Source organism: Dermacentor albipictus, unplaced genomic scaffold (assembly GCF_038994185.2).
Source record: "Dermacentor albipictus isolate Rhodes 1998 colony unplaced genomic scaffold, USDA_Dalb.pri_finalv2 scaffold_16, whole genome shotgun sequence".
Taxonomy (NCBI): Eukaryota; Metazoa; Arthropoda; class Arachnida; order Ixodida; family Ixodidae; genus Dermacentor; species Dermacentor albipictus.
The window spans coordinates 3,329,690-3,353,259 of NW_027225570.1; the positions used below are offsets into that span (position 1 = coordinate 3,329,690).

The 23,570-nt window shown below is 47.4% G+C and overlaps 1 protein-coding gene across 6 annotated transcripts in view; it reads right to left on the reverse strand.

The window, feature by feature from the left end:
• Window positions 1-23,570, reverse strand: part of LOC135906207 (putative phospholipase B-like 2) — a 311,959-nt gene that overhangs the window by 285,142 nt on the left and 3,247 nt on the right. The window contains exon 1 of one of the 6 annotated variants that reach the window (XM_065437465.1): window positions 15,125-15,184. The exons of the other annotated variants lie outside the window; for them this stretch is intronic. The gene's annotated coding sequence lies outside the window, so the exon portion shown is untranslated. Of the gene's footprint in view, window positions 1-15,124; window positions 15,185-23,570 lie in introns of those variants that run through there. 6 annotated transcript variants of the gene reach the window in all.

Genomic DNA, 23,570 nt, shown 5'->3' on the forward strand with positions numbered 1-23,570 from the left:
CAGCTGTTAGGTTGTCGACTTCACGACCACAGCGGGTACCATAATCGATAAAAGACACGCCGTGTCCCTTGGCGAACGCAGAAGTCGAGATCGACGCTCACCTAGCAACCTTTGAAAAGGAAATCCAGCGTATCAAGTAACGCCGTACAGTGCCTCGGCATCATCATGACGAAGCGCGGTCGTCGCATTTGTCGTCGACGGCTATCCCTGATTATATGGATAAACCGGCATCCATGTCGAAACCTCTCTCACCCCGAGAAACCTTACGTTTCGTTGTGCAACAGCACCAGCATCTATATCAGCTCAGTTCTATTGGCCAACCTTAACCTGTGATGGCTGCTACGTCCTCAAGTGTGGCAGAAGGTATTTTACAGTGAAAATGCCGCGGCATCGCTGGGAAGGTCGGGGAGCTGCGCCAACGTCTCAGATACAGGAAGCTATGTGTTTGGGCTCTACTTCTTCAAGAATCCAACGGCCTGCCACCCATTGCAGGACTTGTGGCATACGCATCGCCTTCAATGTGGGACCATAGGACTGGTATGCTTGATGTCCCTCTAGGAAGGGCTGCAGCTTATGCAAGATCCACTATTCATCAGACCCATGTCGATCATTCACGGTGATGCACTTTATGCCAAGAAGAGGTGTCCGTACTTGTTCTTCTCCAACGCATGGACGTTCTCATCGTTTTGTATTATGGCCGCCCTTACAGAGGTCGTGCGGTTCTGTTGCGTTTCGGCTGGTTGGCGCACCTACGACAGAAACACCCTGGTTGCCCGATTATACTAGCAGGAGATTTTGACGCACACCACACCACATGAGGTTACCCCACTTCCAGTGCGCATTGTGCTGGATACATTTACGGATTTCTAATTCACACTGCTTAATAGTGTGTTAGTGCCTGCCCGTTGGTGTGACCACCCTCGCGTAGCGCCCCACTCACCCGGCTTATCTTGGTGGCCAGGAAGGACGACCTTCTCGTGATCATGAGAACCCGACTGCTGGGATAGCGACTACCATCCGATTCACCTTGGCTTATCTTCAGGACAGGCCGCCATTGGAATGTGAACCTGGCAACGTTTAACGCTAGAACGTTATCTAGTGAGGCGAGTCTAGCAGTGCTATTGGAGGAATTAGAGGGCAGTAAATGGGATATAATAGGGCTCAGTGAAGTTAGGAGGCCAAAAGAAGCATATACAGCGTTAAAAAGCGGGCACGTCCGGTGCTACGGGAGCTTAGCGGAGAGACGAGAACTAGGAGACGGATTCCTGATTAATAAGAATATAGCTGGTATTATTCCAGCTTTATTCTATGAATATAGCCGTATTATTCATAACCTATCGATGTACGAACATACCTCTGAGTACTTTCACCAGCACAGTATCTTGAGTGTCACTACCCTATATGAACAAAAGTTATCCGAAAAAGCATTTTTAGAATTCATAAGTAATCGTGATGACTTTTTTCTATATATGCTAACACCACAACTAATTACACCTTAAGAGCTAGGAACTTTATTAAGGTAAAAACTAGAACAAACTACGGCAATCAGTTTTTACATTGGCAGATTCCTAATTTACTTAATGATGAGCATGCTTTATTTGATATCATGCAAGATTCCTCAACCATTTCAACGTTCAGAAAGAAATCAAAACTGTATTTTTCCAAAAATTGACATCTGGTTTTTGTCATTTATTTTCTGTTTTTCGACTGATATGGAATTTTATATGTTGCAAGACTTTTTGATCCCATTTGGCTTTTGACCTTCCTGTATCTTTCTGTCCATACTTTATTTGCTCATTTGCATTATTTATACTTATTGTGTTGCATTGATTTATTGTATGTATAATTGTGTCATTCGTATTGTCACGTGGTGGTGACGTGAAGAACACAGTAGCAATACTGTGATAGACAAAACTAACTTTTATTGGGCGAACCTGTGCCCACAAAACAGGCTACGCTTATAGCACAACGATAGCGGCGAACACGGTCGGCGATCGTCGAAAAATCTGATCAGCGGTTCAAGCGCGTCGGCTTTTATACACAATCGTCGAATGTTCCAGACTAATCGTTGGGACCCGCGTGCCTTCCATAAAGTTCTACATCTTTCGCGTCAGGCGAATAAATCAGATAACACAAGGTTCGGCAACAACAGACTGCGGATAGAAGCATCGATAACTTTCCAGAAACTTCGGATACATGCAAGCGCGTACCGCGCTGTGCGATAAGATTTATTAGGCGGTGAAACCTGGTCGCCCGATAAATATAAATACACGTGTCAATACCCCCCTCTTAAAAAGCATCGTCCCGATGCTACAAAGAGAGCGAAACACAAAGGGACACTTATTAAACATAAGTAACAAAACAACGAAAAGAAATAAAGTCCAAAGGTCAGTTACGCGAAGTCCCAAAGTTCGTCAACGCTGGTGGTACGGCTTGAGCCGCACAACGTGGACAATTTCAGGTCGTGAGCGGCGCCGCTGTGACAGCGAAATGCCGTCTGGCACGACCTCGTAGTCCAGTGCACCAATACGTCGGATGATCTTGTACGGTCCAAAATAGCGACGCAAAAGCTCCTCGCTCAGTCCTCGTCGGCGTATAGGGGTCCAAACCCAAACACGGTCACCGGGCTGGTACTCGACAAAGCGTCGTCGGAGGTTGTAGTGTCGGCTGTCGGTCCTCTGCTCGTTCTTGATCCGCAGGCGGGCGAGCTGTCGGGCTTCTTCGACGCGCTGGAGATAGCTAGCGACGTCGAGATTTTCCTCGTCAGTGACGTGGGGCAGCATGGCGTCGAGCGTCGTCGTCGGATTCCTGCCGTAAACCAGCTTAAACGGCGTGATCTGTGTTGTTTCTTGCACCGCCGTGTTGCAAGCGAATGTGACGTATGGCAGGACGGCATCCCACGTCTTGTGTTCGACGTCGACGTACATCGCTAGCATGTCGGCGAGGGTCTTATTCAGCCACTCCGTAAGACCATTCATCTGCGGGTGGTAGGCCGTTGTCCTCCTGTGCCTTGTCTGACTGTAGTTCAGAATGGCTTGAGTGAGCTCCGCTGTAAAGGCCGTTCCTCTGTCGGTGATGAGGACTTCTGGGGCGCCATGTCGCAGCAGGATGTTTTCGACAAAGAATTTCGCCACTTCGGCTGCGCTACCTTTCGGCAGTGCTTTAGTTTCAGCGAAGCGGGTGAGGTAGTCTGTCGCCACGACGATCCACTTATTTCCGGTTGTTGACGTCGGAAAGGGTCCCAGCAAGTCCATCCCGATCTGCTGGAATGGTCGGCAAGGAGGCTTGATTGGCTGTAGTAATCCGGCTGGCCTTGTCGGCGGTGTCTTGCGTCGCTGACAGTCGCGGCATGTCTTGACGTAACGGGCGACATCGGCGGTTAGGCGCGGCCAGTAATACCTTTCTTGTATCCTCGATAGCGTCCGGGAGAAACCGAGGTGCCCAGCGGTCGGATCGTCATGTAGGGCGTGCAGTACTTCTGGACGTAGCGCCGACGGAACAACAAGAAGGTAGTTGGCGCGGACTGGTGAGAAGTTCTTCTTCACGAGTAGGTTGTTTTGAAGCGTGAACGAAGATAATCCACGCTTAAATGCCCTTGGGACAACGTCGGTGTGCCCTTCCAAATGCTCGATTAGGGCTTTTAGCTCCGAGTCACCTCGTTGCTGTTCTGCGAAGTCTTCCGCGCTTATTATTCCAAGGAAGGCGTCGTCATCCTCGTCATCTTGTGGCGGCGGGTCAATGGGGGCGCGTTATAGGCAATCGGCATCTGAGTGTTTTCTTCCGGACTTGTAGGTTACAGTGATGTCGTATTCTTGTAGCCTGAGGCTCCACCGTGCCAGCCGTCCTGAAGGGTCTTTTAGGTTGGCTAGCCAACACAACGCGTGATGATCGCTGACCACCTTGAATAGCCTGCCATATAGGTAAGGGCGAAATTTCGCTGTGGCCCAAACGATGGCGAGGCATTCCTTTTCGGTTGTAGAATAATTGCCTTCTGCTTTTGACAATGATCGGCTAGCGTAAGCTATCACGTGTTCATGTCCATCTTTTCTCTGGACTAGGACGGCACCGAGGCCTAGGCTACTGGCGTCAGTGTGTATTTCGGTATCGGCGTGCTCGTCGAAGTGCGCAAGTACGGGCGGCGACTGCATGCGTCGTTTGAGTTCTTTAAATGCGTCGGCCTGTGGCGTTTCCCACTTGAACTCGACGTCACATTTAGTTAGCTGTGTCAGCGGCTCAGCGATGCGTGAAAAATCCTTGACAAATCGCCTGTAGGAGGCACACATGCCAAGAAATCTACGCACTGCCTTCTTGTCGGTGGGCTGCGGGAACTTTGCAATGGCAGCTGTTTTCTGCGGGTCGGGGCGTACTCCGGATTTGCTGATGACGTGGCCTAGGAATAGAAGCTCATCGTAAGCGAAGCGGCATTTTTCTGGCTTCAGAGTGAGCCCTGATGACTTGATGGCCTCTAGTACTGTGGCAAGCCGCCTAAGGTGATCGTGAAAACTTTCGGCGAATACAACGACGTCATCCAAGTAAACGAGACAGGTCTGCCACTTCAGTCCTGCTAAAACCGTGTCCATCACGCGCTGGAACGTTGCAGGCGCCGAGCACAGTCCAAATGGCATAACCTTGAACTCGTAGAGGCCGTCTGGGGTGATGAAGGCGGTCTTTTCACGATCTCTTTCGTCGACTTCTATTTGCCAATAGCCAGACTTGAGGTCCATCGAGGAGAAGTATTTAGCGTTGCAGAGCCGATCCAATGCGTCGTCTATCCGTGGGAGAGGGTATACGTCCTTCTTAGTGATCTTGTTCAGACGACGATAATCGACGCAGAAACGAAGGGTTCCGTCCTTTTTCTTCACCAGCTCAACAGGAGATGCCCACGGGCTTTTCGACGGCTGGATGATGTCGTCGCGCAGCATTTCATCGACTTGTTCTCTTTTAGCTTCACGTTCTCGCGGGGAAACTCGGTAAGGGCTCTGGCGAAGTGGTCGAGCGTACTCCTCGGTGATTATGCGATGCTTGGCGACTGGTGTTTGTCGAATCCTCGATGACGTCGAAAAGCAGCCTTTGTATCGCCGGAGCAGACTTCTGAGCTGCTGTTGCTTAATCACGGGGAGACTTGGATTAATGTCGTAGTCTGGTTCGGCAACCATGGTCGTCGGGGTAGATGCGGCGGATTCCGAGAGGACAAACGCATTGCTGTTTTCCAGAATTTCCTCGATGTATGCGATCGTCGTGCCCTTGTTGATGTGCTTGAACTCCTGGCTGAAGTTTGTCAGCAACACTTTCGTGTTTCCTCCGTGCAGTCGAGCGATCCCTCTTGCGACGCAAATTTCACGGTCTAGCAGTAGACGTTGGTCGCCTTCGATGACACCTTCTACGTCAGCGGGTGTTTCGGTGCCGACCGAAATAACAATGCTGGAGCGAGGCGGGATGCTCACTTGATCTTCGAGCACACTCAAGGCGTGGTGAGTACGAGGGTTCTCCGACGGTATCGCATGGTCTTCCGACAGAGTTATTGACTTCGACTTCAGGTCGATGACTGCGCCGTGTTGGTTGAGGAAATCCATGCCGAGAATGACGTCTCGTGAACACTGTTGGAGGATAACGAAGGTGACAGGGTAAGTCCGGTCGTGAATGCTAATCCTTGCCGTGCACAGTCCAGTCGGCGTTATGAGGTGTCCTCCGGCGGTACGAATTTGAGGGCCTTCCCACGTAGTCTTAACTTTCTTCAACTGGGCGGCGATGTGTCCACTCATGACGGAGTAATCAGCCCCTGTGTCGACTAAAGCAGTGACTGCGTGGCCATCGAAAAGCACGTCGAGGTCGGTGGCTCTTTGTCTTGCATTACAGTTCGGTCTTGGCGTCGGATCACGACTGCGTCGCGTTGACTTGTGGCTGGTATGTGACGTCATCAGGTCGTCTTTCGTCCTCGCATTCTTTCCTTCCAAGCTTCGTCGGGACGGCGGCGTGTCGTTATGTCGTCGAGGTAGTTTCTTCGGCGTCTTCGTCGGCGGCGGAGGATCTTCGACAGTTCGACGGAAAGCAACCGCACCTCCATCGGTTGCTGCTTTTAGTTTTCCGGATATGGGCTCGCTGACCGGCCCCGAGCTGGGCCAGTGTATGGTCGGCGCTGCGGCGACAGGTAGCGGCCTGGTGATGGCGAACGGGACGGCCGTCGAGGGCTCCACTGAGTAGCTGTGGACGCGGCGCGTTGACGGCGAAACCTTGCAGTCCCATCTCCCGGTACGGACATCGTCGGTAGACGTGACCCGCTTCTCCGCAGTGGTAGCAGAGCGGGCGGTGGTCAGGAGCACGCCAGATGTCCGTCTTCCTCGCGTAGGTGCGCTGGGCGACGGGTGGTCGTGCTGGCGGCGGCGGCGGCGGTGGTCGACGGAATTGCGGCGTTACAGGGCCCTGGCGCGGTCGCTGAGGAGGGCCTTGACGGCGTACGACGGCGGCGTAGGTCATCGCTTCGGGTTGGGGTTGCGGTAATTGAGGTTGCACCTCCGGAACTCCAAGCGACCGCTGAACCTCATCTTTGACGATGTCAGCGATCGAGGCCACTTAAGGCTGCGACGAAGGGAAGATCTTCTGAAGCTCCTCTCGTACGACTGCCCTGATAGCCTCGCGCAGGTCTTCGGAGGCCAGTGATTGAACTCCGGCATAGTTTGTAGCGTTGGTGCGGCGGTCGAATTGCCGGTTTCGCATCTCGAGTGTCTTCTCGATGCTAGTGGCCTCGCGAAGAAACTCGTCGACAGTCTTCGGTGGGTTTCGTACCATACCGGCGAAAAGTTCCTCCTTAACACCACGCATTAGTAGCCGGACTTTCTTTTCCTCGGACATTTCCGGGTCGGCGTGGCGGAATAGGTGGCGCATTTCTTCTGTAAAAATCGTGGTGGTCTCGTTGGGCAGCTGCACTCGGGTTTCCAGTAGTGCTTGGGCTCGTTCTCGTCGTACGACGCTTGTGAATGTCTTCAGGAAGCCGCTTCGGAAAAGGTCCCAGGTCGTTAACGTGGCTTCTCTGTTCTCGAACCACGTCCTGGCAGCGTCTTCCATTGCGAAGAAGAGATGTCGCAGTTTGTCGTCGCTGTTCCAGCTGTTAAATGCAGCGACCCTCTCGTACGTCTCGAGCCAGGTTTCCGGGTCCTCGAATGTTGAACCGCGGAACGTGGGGGGCTCCCTGGGCTGCTGCATCACGACGGGGGATGCTGGGGCTGCCATTGGGGTGGACTTGGTGGCAATCTTTCTGGTCGTCTCGGGCAAAAGTCCGTGCTCCGGGGGCAGTTGTTGAAGACTGCGGCTTGCTCGATGGTCCGGGACTGCGTTGGTGTTGTCTTTGCGTTCCGGGCTTGGATCACGGCTTGTCGGGGGCGTCCGGTACATGGACCAAAAGCACCTCCACCAGATGTCACGTGGTGGTGACGTGAAGAACACAGTAGCAATACTGTGATAGACAAAACTAACTTTTATTGGGCGAACCTGTGCCCACAAAACAGGCTACACTTATAGCACAACGATAGCGGCGAACACGGTCGGCGATCGTCGAAAAATCTGATCAGCGGTTCAAGCGCGTCGGCTTTTATACACAATCGTCGAATGTTCCAGACTAATCGTTGGGACCCGCGTGCTTCCATAAAGTTCTACATCTTTCGCGTCAGGCGAATAAATCAGATAACACAAGGTTCGGCAACAACAGACTGCGGATAGAAGCATCGATAACTTTCCAGAAACTTCGGATACATGCAAGCGCGTCCCGCGCTGTGCGATAAGATTTGTTAGGTGGTGAAACCTGGTCGCCCGATAAATATAAATACACGTGTCAGTATACAGAAGTATGTATATGTGTGTATTATGTGTATATATGTATACATTTTTTTTTGCACTGTTGTCTGCTGTGCTCGTGGCGCCAGGGGCCTAGTCAGGCGTGTATAGTCTCGCCTTTTGCTCCGGCGCCATGAGAAACTCGCATTGTCAAAATTATAATAAACTTCAAACATACAGGGATTCTATAGCATTAAGGAGAGGGTGGCAGGCCTTGTTGTGAAACCCAATAAGAGGTTGTACAGGTCTACGCCCCTACATCCAGTCATGATGACCTGGAAGTCGAAAGCTTCTATGAAGACCTGGAATCGGCGATAGGTAAAGTGAAAACAAAATACACTATACTGATGGGTGACTTCAATGCCAAGGTAGGCAAGAAACAGGCTGGAGACAAGGAGGTGGGGGCATATGGCATTGGCACTAGGAATAGCAGAGGAGAGTTATTAGTAGATTTTGCGGAGCAGAATAATATGCGGATAATGCATACCTTCTACCGCAAGCGGAATAGCCGAAAGTAGACGTGGAGGAGCCCGAACGCCGAGACTAGAAATGAAATAGACTTCATACTCTGCGCTAACCCAGGCATCATACAAGATGTGGACGTGCTCGGCAAGGTGCGCTGCAGAGGCCATAGGATGGTAAGAACTCGAATTTGCCTAGACCTGAGGAAGGAGCGGAAGAAACTCGTACATAAGAAGCCGATCAATGAGTTAGCGGTAAGAGGAAAAATAGAGGAATTCCAGATCAAGATACAGAACAGGTATTCCGCTTTAACTCACGAAGAGGACCTTAGTGTTGAAGCAATGAATGACAATCTTGTGGGCATCATTAAGGAGTGTGCACTAGAAGTCGATGGTAACTCCGTTAGACAGGATAAACAGTAAGCTATCGCAGGAGACGAAAGATCTGATCAAGGAACGCCAATGTATGAAAGCCTCTCACCCTACAGCTAGAATAGAACTGGCGGAACTTTCGAAGGCAATCAACAAGCTTAAGAAACCCGACATAAGGAAGTATAATATGGATAGAATAGAACATGCTCTCAGGAACGGAGAAAGCCTAAAAGCAGTAAAGAAGAAACTAGGATTTGGCAAGAATCAGATCTATGCGTTAAGAGACAAAGACGGCAATATCATTACTAACATGGATGAGATAGTTCAAGTGGCTGAGAAGTTCTATAGAGATTTATACAGTACCAGTGCCACCCACGACGATAATGGAAAAGAGAATAGCCTAGAGGAATTCGAAATCCCACAGGTAACGCCGGAAGAAGTAAAGAAAGCCTTGGGAGATATGCAAAGGGGGAAGGCAGCTGGGGAGGATCAGGTAACAGCAGATTTGCTGAAGGATGGTGGGCAGATTTTTCTAGAGAAACTGTCAACCCTGTATATGCAATGCCTCATGACCTCGAGAGTACCGGATTCTTGGAAGAACGCTAACATAATCCTAATCTATAAGAAACGGGACGCCAAAGACTTGAAGAATTATAGACCTATCAGCTTACTGTCCGTTGCCTTCAAAGTATTTGCGAAGGTAATCGCAAACAGAATCAGGAACACCTTAGACTTCTGTCAACCAAAGGACCAGGCAGTTCCGTAAAGGCTACTCAACAATGGATCATATTCACACTATCAATCAGGTGATAGAGAAATATGCGGAATATAATGAACCCTTATATATAGCTTTCATTGATAACGAGAACGCGTTTGATTCAGTCGAAACCTCAGCAGTCATGAAGGCATTGCTGAATCAGGGTGTCGACGAGCCGTATGTAAAGATACTGAAAGATATCTATTGCGGTTCCACAGCCACCATAGTCCTCCATACAGAAAGCAACAAAATCCCGATAAAGGAACAGGTCAGGCATGGAGATACGATCTCTCCAATACTATTCACAGCGTGTTCACAGGAGGTAGTCAGAGACCTGTATTGGGAAGAATTGGGGAGAAAAGTGAATGGAGAATACCTCAGTAACTTGCGATTCGCTGATGATATTGCCTTGTTTAGTAACTCAAGGGACCAATTCCAATGTATGCTCACTGACTTGGAGAGGCAAAGCAGAAGAGTGTTTCTAATAATTAATCTGCAGAAAACTAAAGTAATGTTATCAGTCTCGGAAGAGAACAGCAGTTTACGATAGGTAGCGAGGCCATAGAAGTGGTAAGAGAATACATCTACTTAGTGCAGGTAGTGACCGGGGATCCGGATTATGAGACTGATATAATTAGAAGAATAAGAATGGGCTGTGGTGCGTTTGGCAGGCATTCTCAGATAATGAACAGCAGGTTGCCAATATCCCTCAAGCGAAAAGTATATAATAGCTGTGTCTTACCAGAACTCACCTACGTGGCAGAGACCCGGAGGCTTACGAAAAGTGTTCTACTTAAATTGAGGACGACGCAACGATCTACGGAAAGAAGAATGATGGGTGTAACCTTAAGGGATAAAAAAGGAGCAGATTAGGTGAGGGAAGAATTGCAAGTCAATGACGGCTTAGTTGAAATCAAGAAAAAGAAATGGGTATGGGTAGGACATGTAATGTGGAGGGAAGATAACCGATGGTCATTAAGGGTTACGGACTGGATTTCAAGGGAAGGGAAGCGTAGCAAGGGGTGGCAGAAAGTTCAGTGGGCGTTTGAGATTTATAAGTTTGCAGGGACGACGTGGCCACAATTAGTAGATGCCCGGGGTTGTTGGAGAGGTATGGGAGAGGCCTTTACCCTGCAGTAGGCGTAACCAGGCTGGTGATGATGATGATATTCGGGCGTAATAGGCCACCTTCGTCGACTATGCCGTGTGGTGGACTGGGATCGATACAGGGCGGTATCAGAAAGCACTCTATGCAACTCCATGAAGGACCCATCCCACTTTCTTAGTGAGGTATTAGGTGAAGCGACACGTACGTCTTGGGCTGATCAATCGAGAACCGCTCCAAATTTCAACTCCTGTGTATCCTGGCGTCGCGCCGTCAAACAGAACCTGCATCAGAACGTGACCCTGCATCAAATGTCATTCGGTTAGAGGCCCAACACTTTACGGCAGAAGCTGCGCGCCAGAACTCCACTTAGAAAGTGGCCGCTGGATGAACTGGTGCTCTTCTGTCAGTCCATCGTCGTCTAATGCTTGTATTTGGCGCACCTTCCGAGTAATTGAACGTGGTCGGCGCCCTCCAGAACCCGGAGCCTGCGCCCTGTGAGCATTGGTCCCGATACCAGCAGTATTCGCAGAAACTGTCGCCTACAGCTTTTTTCCTACTTTGGACACAGCACCACCTCCTTTCGTTGTTCAAAACTGCCTTCCCGTGGGCGCAGGCACGCCGCCTACGCTCTCCAACATTGATGGTGTACAAGCTGTCTTCACTATGGCGGAAATATTTAGCGGCAATACACCTGTCGAAGCCATGCAAGGCACCAGGAATGGACGGATTATCATATGCACTTTATAAAAACACGAAAGGCAAGGTTCTCTAAGTGCTGTTGGGGCAATAAACGAACCTTGAACTACAGGAGTCATCTCTGATTCTTGGTGGCATGCAGAAATGGTGCCTGTTTCCAAACCCGAAATGCCCCAAAACAATAAAACTCATATGGGCCCAATAGCGCTAACCTCAATGTTACGCAAGCTGATGGAGCGCATGCTCGCAAAGCGTATCACATGGTAGCCCGAGCGATGCTCCTGGCATCATCCTGACCAAATTGGGTTCCGTTGTCATCAGGGCGCAGAGGATGGCCTTGTGTACCTTTCTTCTATGGTTCTCATCAGAGGCCGCTCCCCAAGAATTTGCACCATTCTAGAAAGGGACATTTGTAAAGCGTATGGCCATATGAGACAAGAAGCCATTGTTGGAATTCTCCATTGGCTTCAGTTCCCCAGCCATGTCCCCGCATTCGTCGTAGCCGTCCTGCACGCTCGCACCTTCTCCATTCAACTAGCCAACCAGGGAGTAGGTCAATTCGTCGTGCATCATGGTGTCCCACAAGGTTCTGTGCTCGCACCAGTCCGTTTCAACATTGCCCGCCTTCCACTAGGTTGGAAGCTAGCGACAATATATGACGCACAGTGCAGAGTGTATGCAGATGACATTACTGTTTGCTCAGTTCATCCCGAAATCCGCCACCGAGAACAGGTACTCCAGGAGGCCCTAAACGTGACGCACAACTGGTGTGCTCAGATAGGTCTTGAAATTTCAACGAACAAGACGACGTACATGTCAGCAGCGAACGAGTATGGGCGCCGTCTACTGGCGCTCCGGCCTCTTCAGTTAATTCTCGATCAGCAGCCACTACACGCGGCTTTAACTCTCCGTGTATTCGGCCTTGAAATGGATTCCTCCGGTTCTGTGGGTCCATGGGTCAATAATGCAAAGCAACAGGTCGCAGAAACGATTGAGTTGATACGTCGGATTGCGATGAAATCTGGCGGAGCCAGCACTCACATGGTTCGCCTTCTTGTCCGTTCTGTACTGCAACCACGACTCGTCTACAGAGCCCAGTTTCATCATCTCACGAAGGCAGAATGGGCTCACCTCAAGGTCAATGATCTTGAAGCCATGTGGGCCATAACGGGACTACCCCATCTCACTGCGTTGCCAAGCCTACAGGCCGAGTCCCGACTCAACACTATAGCGACGAACTCGTGCACCAACGTCAATGCGCACGCCCCCTAAAGCCATCAAATTTTTGCTCGGCTGCTTTACTGGCGTGGTACACGGGACATGAAATAGGCAATCCAGCTTCTACGGGATCTGTTGTATCTCGATCGAACAGGGTGCAATTAAGTGACAATAAGTTTCCTGGTCGTCTGCAAAGCCCGGTTCTTCCCCAGGTGAATGCCGAAGTTTCCCGCCTTCTTCGCGCAGATGATAACCAAGACGATGCGACTCTTGTAACATACACTGATGCCAGTGTTAATGGCACCATGATTCACAGAGCTCTCGTGTGCCCATTGATACCAGAGGCAGGCCAGAGGTGCTCTTATGTTGCCGATCCTGCACCACCAGCCTATCTTGCCGAGCTTGCCTCCATATGAGACGGCTTGGCCGCGTTGCTCCGTTCTGTTTAAGCTGCTTAATATTCTCAGCTCATCATTCGCACAGACCCGACTCAAGCCATCCACGACATAAATAAGATATCGCGGTCCACTCTACTTTCAGATGGCATTCACCGTCTTGCTGCAACTACGAATATCCTGATATGTGTCCAGTGGGTGCCTCCACCAGCCCTGCCGGTTCTCCTTGAAGCCGATTTAGCAGCCCGCCCACAGGTTACAACAAGCCCACTCCCGCATTTTCCTGAAGACGCCTGTGGACGACTGATCCCACGTACCACATGAACTCTTATACCTCCGTGTGGGTCAGACCTTCCTGGAGGGTTAACCCGCCATGAGGAGGTTACATTAAGGAGGCTTCATGCCGGGGTCGCGCTCAACCCGTCTGTGACCATTGTGTGGCCACAACAGTACCATAGTCCCTATGGATAATCGTGCCCGTTTTGTGACACAAAAATCCCAAATGTGACAATGACACACCTACTATGTACGTGCCCAGGACTTCATGTAAGCCGTGTCGGTCACCCCTGGGCAACAGGCCTTCGGCATGGCCGCCCTCCCGACCTTGAACCTTGGATCCATGGACGATATCATCGTTCACTTCTACATTCCTTGCATGAGTCGAAGCAGTTCGCGTACTTTTAACATGCTTTGTATTATGCCTATGGGCAAGCTTTCGAATGAAAAAAGAAAAAAAGACAACCCTGCAAAACCTAAAAACATCATTTAAACGCAAACGCAACTCCTTTTTCTTCCCTTACTTAATACAAGGCGACGCAGTAGGATTAACCAGTTCTTACATATACTTGGGCGTAACCTTGTGCGAAGACCTAAGCTGAAATACGCATGCCAAAAACGTCCTATCATCAGCTAACTGAACCCTTGGTTTTTAAAAGTGTACCAAAAAACTACGCTATCCATCCCCCACCTGGAGCGCTGGCCAAATCTATCTGATAACGTTTCTCGAATCACTACAGAATGGAGCCACTAGATTCAGTGTTTCGTGCTATTCATACAGTACCAGCATATCATGTTTAAACGCGAAATCCGGTTGAAGAAATGTTGCTTTTTGTCGTCCAATCGCCAGTATGTGCTTTTTTCAACAGTTTCTTTTTCTTTCTTCTTTCTTTTCTTTTTTTGTTTTTGCAGCTCACTTCCTATTCCGCCCTACACCAGCCCTCCGGCACATATTTCCCTTCGCAGTAGTTATCCCCTGCTAGTGGCCCGTTCCCGTGTTCGTACTACGTTTGATGCATCATTCTTTCCTCGTTCAGCCATAGACTGGAATTGCCTTCCACCCGATGTCACTGCAAGCACCTGCCCATCTAAATTTTCTGATTGTATAATTGCCAAAATCAACCGATTAACGATTACTTATACCTGCACCCACCTCTTATGTAATGTAACCCCCAAATTAAGGATATATTTAAGGCAATAAAGTGAAAGTGAGAGCTTTCAAAGACAGAACGACTACGTACCACTAGCTTTTTATAAACGATAAAAATATTCTTATAAAAAAATTTCAGAAAAGTTGCTGCATGGATTGTCTGCCGTATGCACATGTAAAAGAGCCCGTCGCAAGGAAAGAAATGACAGGTTTTAACGTGAAGAAAAAAACTTCTATATTTATAGGTTGCCAAAACACTTAATGATAGGTCATGAATATACAAGCGAAGATCACAGGCTGTTATATTGGCTTCCACCGCGAAACTAAAAACAAAGGTTGCGTTAGCCATTTTGTTCATGTATTTCTCTGGAAATGTTTGTCTTTTCTCACTTGTCATCACTTTCGATGTCTTCGTAAGCAGACGGTAGTTCAGTAGCAACCATTTGTGCAGTTAATAAACAACCAAACTTTAACAATTTGTTGTTGCAACGTATGTGGTTAGTTTGACCTATTACAAAATGCAGAATTCTTCCCTGTAGGATACGAATGCACGAGTAGTTGGTATGTAGTGTTAGATTCGTATACAAATTTTCGAATATTCGCCCACCTCTAAATTTAAGTGATCTAATGTCCTCGTCATCGCCGCAGGAGAGACTATGCGATCGAACGTGCCTTCATCGTGCAAAAGCGAATGCAATGAAGGCACGTTCGATCGCGCTTATCAAAAACAAGTGGCGCCGAACGAAATACCGCGCAAGCACCCATTTTCGCAAGAATAAAGAGTGTCCGGCGCAGTATTTAAAATACAGTTTATCCAACAGCTTGTAAGAGGGGGTACATGGCAAGGGACTCGTGACAGCTTACCGGAGTTGCAGCCAAGTCTTATGGTTCCGAAGCCGGAGCTCCTTGCATGTTACGAATGAGCCCCGCTAGGAGAGGAGATATCTTCGGCTATTGTTGTAACATGCCGGCTGTAAGACCAATCTAGCTAGGAGATTGATTAGAGGAGTTCCGATAGGAGGCTGATAAAGGCTACTCGAAAAAGACAATAGGAAGTTTGCCTGGAAAAACACAAGGTGCTTCACGTAACTTCAACCAAGCTGTTGAAAAAAAATGGTTAGCCACAACTGAATAAAACTAACGACATATGCTTTGCCGTCATGTGTCACTCCTTGGGAGCATTTTTATATCCTGCCTAATTATTGAATTAGCTAAGAATGATCATCAAAAATTTTAATATCCACTTTAAGGCCAAGTGCGTTTCGTTGGGTTGTAAAGGAGTTCCAGAAACGACCAATCCAATTTTTTTTGTTTGCAACGTGCATGCTCCATGGCGATTTTTTTCGGTGCTTAAAGAAAACCCGCGAAGTGTGAAATGAACCCACGTGACTGCGCCTATGCGCTGTCGTACTGCAGCGCTCTCGACCGCGCATCGTACGAAGGAACCGTGCGCCCAGACCGTGGCGAAGTGAGCGGCCGCGGCTCTAGGCATCGGCTTCACAGTGCGGCAGCGTCTTGGGCGGTGGCACACAAAAAAAACAGGTTGCCGTCTTTGATAAGCGACAGGCTCGATGCACTGTTGTTGTTGTTGTTCTCGTGTATCACTGTGACGCATACCCAAGTGGGGGATAGACCATGATTGGTCATGATTGGCCAGGTGGGTAAATTAGGTGTATAAAAACGGCAGTTAAGAATTGCAACATTGGAACTTAAAAAGCAAAGTTTTTGTGTGCAGGAAAGGAGCAATCAGAAGAAAACCGTCCAATAAAAAATCTAATATTAGATAAATAAATAAAAGATAGGTAAATGAAAGCCATGGTAGGGAGGGAGGACGATCAGTCCAACGAGGTAATCGATTCGTTTCGATTAGGTCATTTTGGATTGCCAAGCAACCATTTCCGTGAATGAACCCGATAGTAGAGGCTCCAAAAGATATGATCACTGGCACTTATAAAATTAGGCCATTCTTGGGAAGCGGGATTTCGAGAAGTCGTTTTCTTATTACAGAAAAACGCCTTCAAGGCAGCCAGAAATAGTCTATTGTTGAGAGCTCTGCTAAACGGTAACGCACGAGCGCCGTCACGTGGTTTTATTTCCTATTTCGCGGGCTTTTTTAAACGCCGAACTTAATCATCTCGCAGCATGTACCTTGCCACAAAAAATTCGACCGGTCGTTTCCGCACCTCCTCTACAAGGCGACGAAACGCATTTGGCGCTAAATTGCATAATAAATAATTTGAAATATACCTTAGGCAGTGAACTAATTAGGCAGAATATAAAGAATACTCTAGAGAGCGCCACATGACGGCAAACTATATGTCGTTGGTTTCATCCAGCTGCGGTAAACCACTACTTTAGAATCCTTGGTTTAAGTTACTGGAAACACCCTCTATACACTGGAACAGTGTGCATAGGAGAAGCTGGAGAAAGCAGTGCGAGGCCAAACTGAGGGAGACAACGCACAAAGAGCGGACACAGCGAAAGAGACGAGAGAAAATGTGCTGACTTAGCCGAAGAATGAATGAAGCGGGTCATAAATTAAAAAAAAAGAAACTTGTTTTGTGGGACGAGAGTAGCCGGAATCATTTGTCGCTAACATCAGTTTCTGCGGCTGGCGTTGGTCGGAAACGGACAGGCACTGAAGAATTAAACTAGAACGTCAGGGTGTCATGCGGGTAGGAATGCAGAGTCGACAGAAACAGCTCGAATGGCTGGGTAACAATCTTGGGTGGCAGGGCAGGAAAAGCATAATGGGCCTTTGCGTATGTACGAGATCCTTACAACGGCGGGCTGGTGGTTTCCCTGGACCCGCCAGAATTGCGGTTAGGAGGCCAAACCTTGAGCACACGCAGGGTTACCGGGGGAACCTCAAGTGATGGTTGGTCGATAGGCAGCTCGGGTCGTCGCTCTGGTCACCGGATTCATTCTCCAAAAGTCACCAATTATGTGGCGTAACGTGCGGCGAATCAACAGTGAAAATAACTTAATGGTGTGTCTAATGCTGGCGAATGTCTAGCCGCCCTGCGCCTGAAGAGGGCAGCTCGACCACGACGGTGTTGCGTCCTCGAAGCGTCTCTCGCCTTCCACTGTGTCGCATGACTCGTTGTTGTTGTTGTTGTTGTCCTTAGTGGCCGTGGCACATACCCACAGTGGGGGATTGGCCAAGAATCGGGTGGTTTATTTAGGTGCCTAAAAATAATATTGATAACAAGGGAGTTAACAATATGGGCGTGTGAGTTTAAAAGTAAACGTTTTGTGTTTGGAGAAAAAAGGAAATAATCAGATGAAAACCGGGTATAAGATAATAATAATAACAATAATAATTAATGAAAGATAATAAATAAAGAAAAGCTATGGTTGGGAGGGAGAATGATCAATCTAACATGGCAATCGATCGGTTTCAATCAGGTAATTTTGGATCGCCAAGCAAACATTTCTGTTGCTGAACCCAACAATGGAGGCTCCAAAAGATAGGATCACAGCCACTGATAAAGTTAGACCAATAGGCGAAGCGGGATTTCGAGTAGTCGTTTTCTTATAATAGAAAGACGTCTGCAAGACAACAAGAAATGGTCGATTGTCTCCGCTTCACCACAGAATGAGCATAATGGTTAGGGGACCAGACCAGACCTGTGGAGGTAGAAGTTCAATGCAGGTATACGGCAGCGCAGCTTCGTGATGGTGCCGCGCGATCGCAAGAAGCAGGACGACTTCGTCGTCTTTGTCGAAGGCTGTGTGGTGAGCGACCCCTGCTGCATGTTTCACTCACGCTACGAGCCCACTACTGGTGCTGTTAGTGTTACTAGTGCCATCAGCATGATAAACATTTACAGGAAGATTGAGAATTGATGCTACGAGCTTACTGCTGTTGCTGTTAGTGCTCCTGGTACCATCGGCATGAGAAGCGTTTGCAGGAAGATCGATACTTGACGCTACGGGCTTACTGCTGTTGCTGTTAGTGCAACTGGTACCATCAGCATGATAACCGTTTACAGGAAGATCGACACTTCTCGCTATGAGCTTAGTGCTGTTACACCTACTAGTGCCATCAGCATGATAAACGTGCACAAAAAGATCGAGAGGCATTAACAGTGCTAGAACCAACAATGTCGCCGAAGACAACGTTTCGACGATGGGACTTGTTTTCGTCAGTGCACTCAGGATGAGAAGTCCTTGCAGAAATTGTGGCCGCAGACATCGCTTGTCCGGCGTAGCTTGTCTGGCCAGGTGGCGCAGCGTGTATGCAGAGGGAAGTGCGAAACATGAGACCGGCTGCAGTACACGAACTGAAATATTATTGCTGGGGCACAAATTGGTAAAATGCAACACATTTAAATGCAAAAAATATTTGCAGATTCGAGGCGCAAACATGCGGCGATGTCGAAAGCGAGACATGAGCAATGCTTGGCCGATCACATTCTTCCTCTACTTCATGAAATCAAAACGTAACGATATGCAAATTAAATTTAATTACTATTTTGGGCCACTTGTTCCGATTGCGAAATTGAAGCCGAAGAAAAGAGAACTCAAGTATGTTTGCTACGTTTCAGCAAAATTTAAACCTGTGTTTCGGGTTAATGCTACACTCAATACTCCTTTTTTCCACTACTCTTACCGTACCTTTCAACTTTTATGATTGAATCGTAGTGCTCGTTTATTATTGTCGTTTTGACACAAATATTATAGCATGTCTCATTTGCGTACGAATATTTTAGGGCAAAAACAATTTAGTGAAAAGAAATACAGTCGCTCAGCCATGTTGTGTCCCCATTTCTTCGACCAATTTATTTTATTATCCGCGCTGCAACAGCCTCAGCTGACAGAAGTAATGTATAATGGCAACCGAGTCTTGGACAGCCGTTATGTGAATATTTCATTTCGTAATTATTTCATAATTGAACTTAATTCATAAACATTTAGGCTTGTCTGCGATGCAGATTATTCTTCCTGCGAATATATAGAGCAGAGCGGTGGTTCAGTTCAGCACAAAGCCTGCAAATGTTTAATAAGCAGCGAATATATTGAATAATGGAAAGGGTTCTAACAGAAGAAATAAAACGACGACACAGCGCTGTGTCGTCGTTTTATTCCTTCTGTTGTCCTTGTCTTGGGTGCGCTGTTACCACCCTTCATGAATCCCAACCAACTGGCCCAACTTGCCGTTCTGATATTGAGTAATCAAATGATTCTTATTATCTTTCATCAAATATTGTTCCGCTTACACTGTCGTGTTTTTCGAATTCCATGTTATGGCAGGTATTTATTTATTTTTTTGTTTAGCAACCCCTAACGCCAGGCACGCAGCCAACGACAACTTTAATTTCCATACCTACAGAAACGTATACGGGGAAAGGTTAATTCAGTACAATGGCGCTGAAATTTTAAACTCCATTTCACCCGAAAAAAAAAATTCACGCAATGTTGAATTTATGTACGTTTTAAATCAATCACGTAGCAAATAAATTAGTAAATGTGGATACTAAATCAATGTATTTCGTGTGCTGTTTCTAAACGTTACCACATTTTTTCACTGGGGCGGTTTGTAGTGTCAAACGTACATGTACTTTTTGGTTCCCTCCATGTGTTTAGGGTTTTGTAAAAAGTTACACATTTGTAATTTGTTTAGTATGCATATATCTGTGGATATTGTATGTGTCGTTACTTTTATTTCAATTTGTCTTGATTATGATTTGTATTTTTCCCATGATTGTAAGGATACATTCTTCTTACGTTTACGCACGCTTGCGAATAGTCCATTCATTACAGATAAGCGCACTTGCTTACGTGAACATGTGCATTGCATTGGATAGACTAGTAGCTACATAGAGTAATGGTCCAAATATTTCTGTAAACATTTTCTTATATCTTTTACAATTAATTATGATTTGGCTTCATTTGGAACCATAAAACTATGACACCACTTTCGACATAAAAACATTATGGTGTTTAACGTGCCAAAACCACTTTCTGATTATCAGGTAAGCCGTAGTGGAGGACTCCGGAAATGTTTGACCACCTGGGGGTTCTTTCACGCGCATCTAAATACACGGGTGTGTTCGCGTTTCGCCCCCATCGAAACGCGGCCGCCGTGGTCGGGATTCGATCCCGCGCCCTCGTGCTCAGCAGCCCAACACCACAGCCATTGCACCCACCATGGTTGCTCAGTGGCTATGGTGTTGGGCTGATGAGCACGAGGTCGCGGGATTGAATCCCTGCCACGGCAGCCGCATATCGATGGGGGCGAAATCCAAAAACACCCGTGTGCTTAGATTTAGGTGCACGTTAAAGAACCCAAAGTGGTCGAAATTTCCGGAGTCCTCCACTACGGCGTGCCTCATAATCAGAAAGTGGTTTTGGCACGTCAAACCTCATAATTAATTAATTAATAGCCATTGAGCAACAACGGCGGGTACCACTTTAGAGTTATCCCACCACAGTATCTGGTCCACAATGCCTCGGCATTCTAATAAAGATCGTTAAAACCTATTAGGCATGGTTTTGGGAATGTGATAACTTGAATTCCCATGTATTTTGCAGTACTTTTTAATGTCGCATTTCATGAAAATCTTGCGAACCTTTAAATTCTGCCAAGCACACAAGGCTTTCTTCGCTTACTGTTACTCCGCGATTGGAACCTGTGCCTTGCAGCAATCGTTAAGACGGTGCTTCGCATGTTTGAGTAATTTATGAAATTGTCGTTGACCCTTTTCCTGCAGTTATTGCTTGCCTAGATAGGTGGCCTATATCAGCAAAAACATCAATATTACTTTTGTCTAAGTTTGCCGCATAAAAGAAACATTTGATAAATTAGTGACTTGTATTACTTGGCAATAAAATTGGAGTATTTCTTTTCAAAGGATATGTCACGCAGGCATGACTTTGCACAACCATGACGCGCTGCGTGATATTGCCAGAGTACGCACTCTTATCTCACGTATAAAATCTTGCGTATCGAGAAACAAACGTTCTTGTTGAACTGAGGCATTTGCACAGGCCACAGGGTGATCGTGCTGTTACACTACCATGTGGCACGTATAACGACGCAGCTACAACATTACAGAAAGATATTTTTTTTAAATATTAGATTAGCTCTAGCTCCTTCATTCTATTCTTTTCTAAGTAAATCCAAAACAAGGCTCCCGTATTTTCTCAGCCCCTACAAGACAATCACATAACGTAGGCCTGTTTTTCTGCATTGCACTGATTGCTCATGTCGTTCATGTCAGCCAATCAAAATTTCACGAAGTGTATAATATGTTGGTTTAGTGTGAAGGACTCTTAAGCTGACATTAACTGGTATTAGAGGTAGCAAAGCACTTGTATGTCTTATACACAACTTGTATATTTTATACACAATAGGATCTGCGTAAGGTATTGATTAGCAAAACGGTTCATAAGTGCCCAGAAGATTCTGTCAATAGAAATGACACAGGAATTTGTGTCCTTCCGCGACCATATAAGTAGACCATGAAGCTTGATCGTTGCGCTGGTTTGGTCTACATTATCGAGGTATTTTTCATCGTGTTAGAGGGGCAAATTAAAGTGGACACACACAGCGCTGATCCAGCATGGATGGATGGATGCGAAACTTTAATAGCTGAACCAGCAACTGAAAATTATTTTCCTGAGCAGCACCACAAATACACATGGCCAGGAAAAAGCAGAAAGAGACAGGGCAGGCAAGAAGAGGCGACCAGTCACAGACAGCCTTATGCATTTGCTATAGTTGTCACCGTAGTTCTTGTTATGCGAGTGGTTTGTGTAAGCGGTGTCGCTATTGGTTACGCTTTGATGATCAAAGCTTATGTTTTGCTCAAATATTCCATAGAGAGGTAGCGTATTTATATGCAACAAGAGCGGCGATATGGGCTTTGTGCTTACTTTTATCGAACGCTTACAAGATATAACTAGAAAAATAAACCAGAAGATGATTTGTCAGGGCGCAGACGTTCTAGATCGCCCCCACGTATAGAATTTCTTGCACTGCTATGCCCACAGGCTCCACTAGAACATGTTTGCTTCGTGTGGTCGTTTCCGTGCTTCTTTATTCATTGCTGTTCATACAGAATCGTACGGCGCACGTGATCTGTCATGTGTCTGGCGAAAAGTATTTTAGTTCTGCTATATGTTGGAAGTGACGTTGCAAATAGCGCTGTGTGTGTATCTCTTCGACGGGTCTTCGGGTGTCCTCGTTGTCTCCTTACGGTACAAACATGCACAAAATGAGCGCCGGTTTTAATGCGCCGCTCCGGAGCCTATTAGAAGCAGGTTATCCTAGTGTAGCAGTGGACACTGTGGCTGAGCGCCTAAAGAAGTTGGTTTCGAGGGGGACGGACGTAAAGCAGTAATTGCAAAAAAAGAGTAGTGGCAATTCCGTACATTCATTCAGTCTTTAAAAACTGGCAAGTAGATATGATGTTGATGTTTTTTTTCACGGCTCCCAATGAGCTAGGTAAAATATGCGCTGCCGTGCAGAGGAAAAAGGAGCAGGTAAAAGGCAAAAAAGAACAGATATTTGTCCAGTGAAGCACAATAAGAACAACAGGTTTACTGACTGTCGTATGGGTGTGGTTTATAATATTCCCCTTAGCTGTGGCCAGTTGTATGTAGGGCAAACGGGGCGGTGTATCAATCAAAGGATAATGGAACATAAAAAGTCGTTAACCGGTGGATCGCCTTCTAATCTGTCCCTACATTGCCAAGATTGTAACTGCACGCCAGAGTTAGATGAATGCTCGATATTGTACAGGCATAAAAATGAAGATACGTGTCTTATGGTAGAGGCATGGCATATCTATAACGGGGGAAGTGCATGCGTGAGTCAGCCTTGGATTACCCTAAATAAGGAAGTGATTGAGTGCCTTAACAGTTATCTATCACGTAGACCGACACATGTACTCGGCTGACACGCGGTGATACCATTCCTGAGCTTGCGCAGATGAGTTGCGCATGAGCTTGCGAAGATGAAAAAGTCTCCCAAGAAACTTTTTCGAGCTGCCATCGCCACCGCCGCGCTAGGCCAGGTGCTGCCTGAGTGTGGCGATTGGAGGCGAGTCAGACATGCAAGTCATGATGGAAGGGGAGGAACTAACTTCCGACGAGTGTACCGAAGAGTACGGATGGCAGGCAGCAGTTTCTAGGCGAATTTCGACCAGATCCGCTGTTAGCGGCACTTCAGCCGGAGCTAGGCCTCATATGGCTACGTCGCCTAGAACATTCGAGAACGGCAGTCGAGTGAAGAACAGGATTGCCAGGGCGTCCCCAATGCCATACTTGCCGAACGATCCCTTTAAAATCATACTCGACTCAA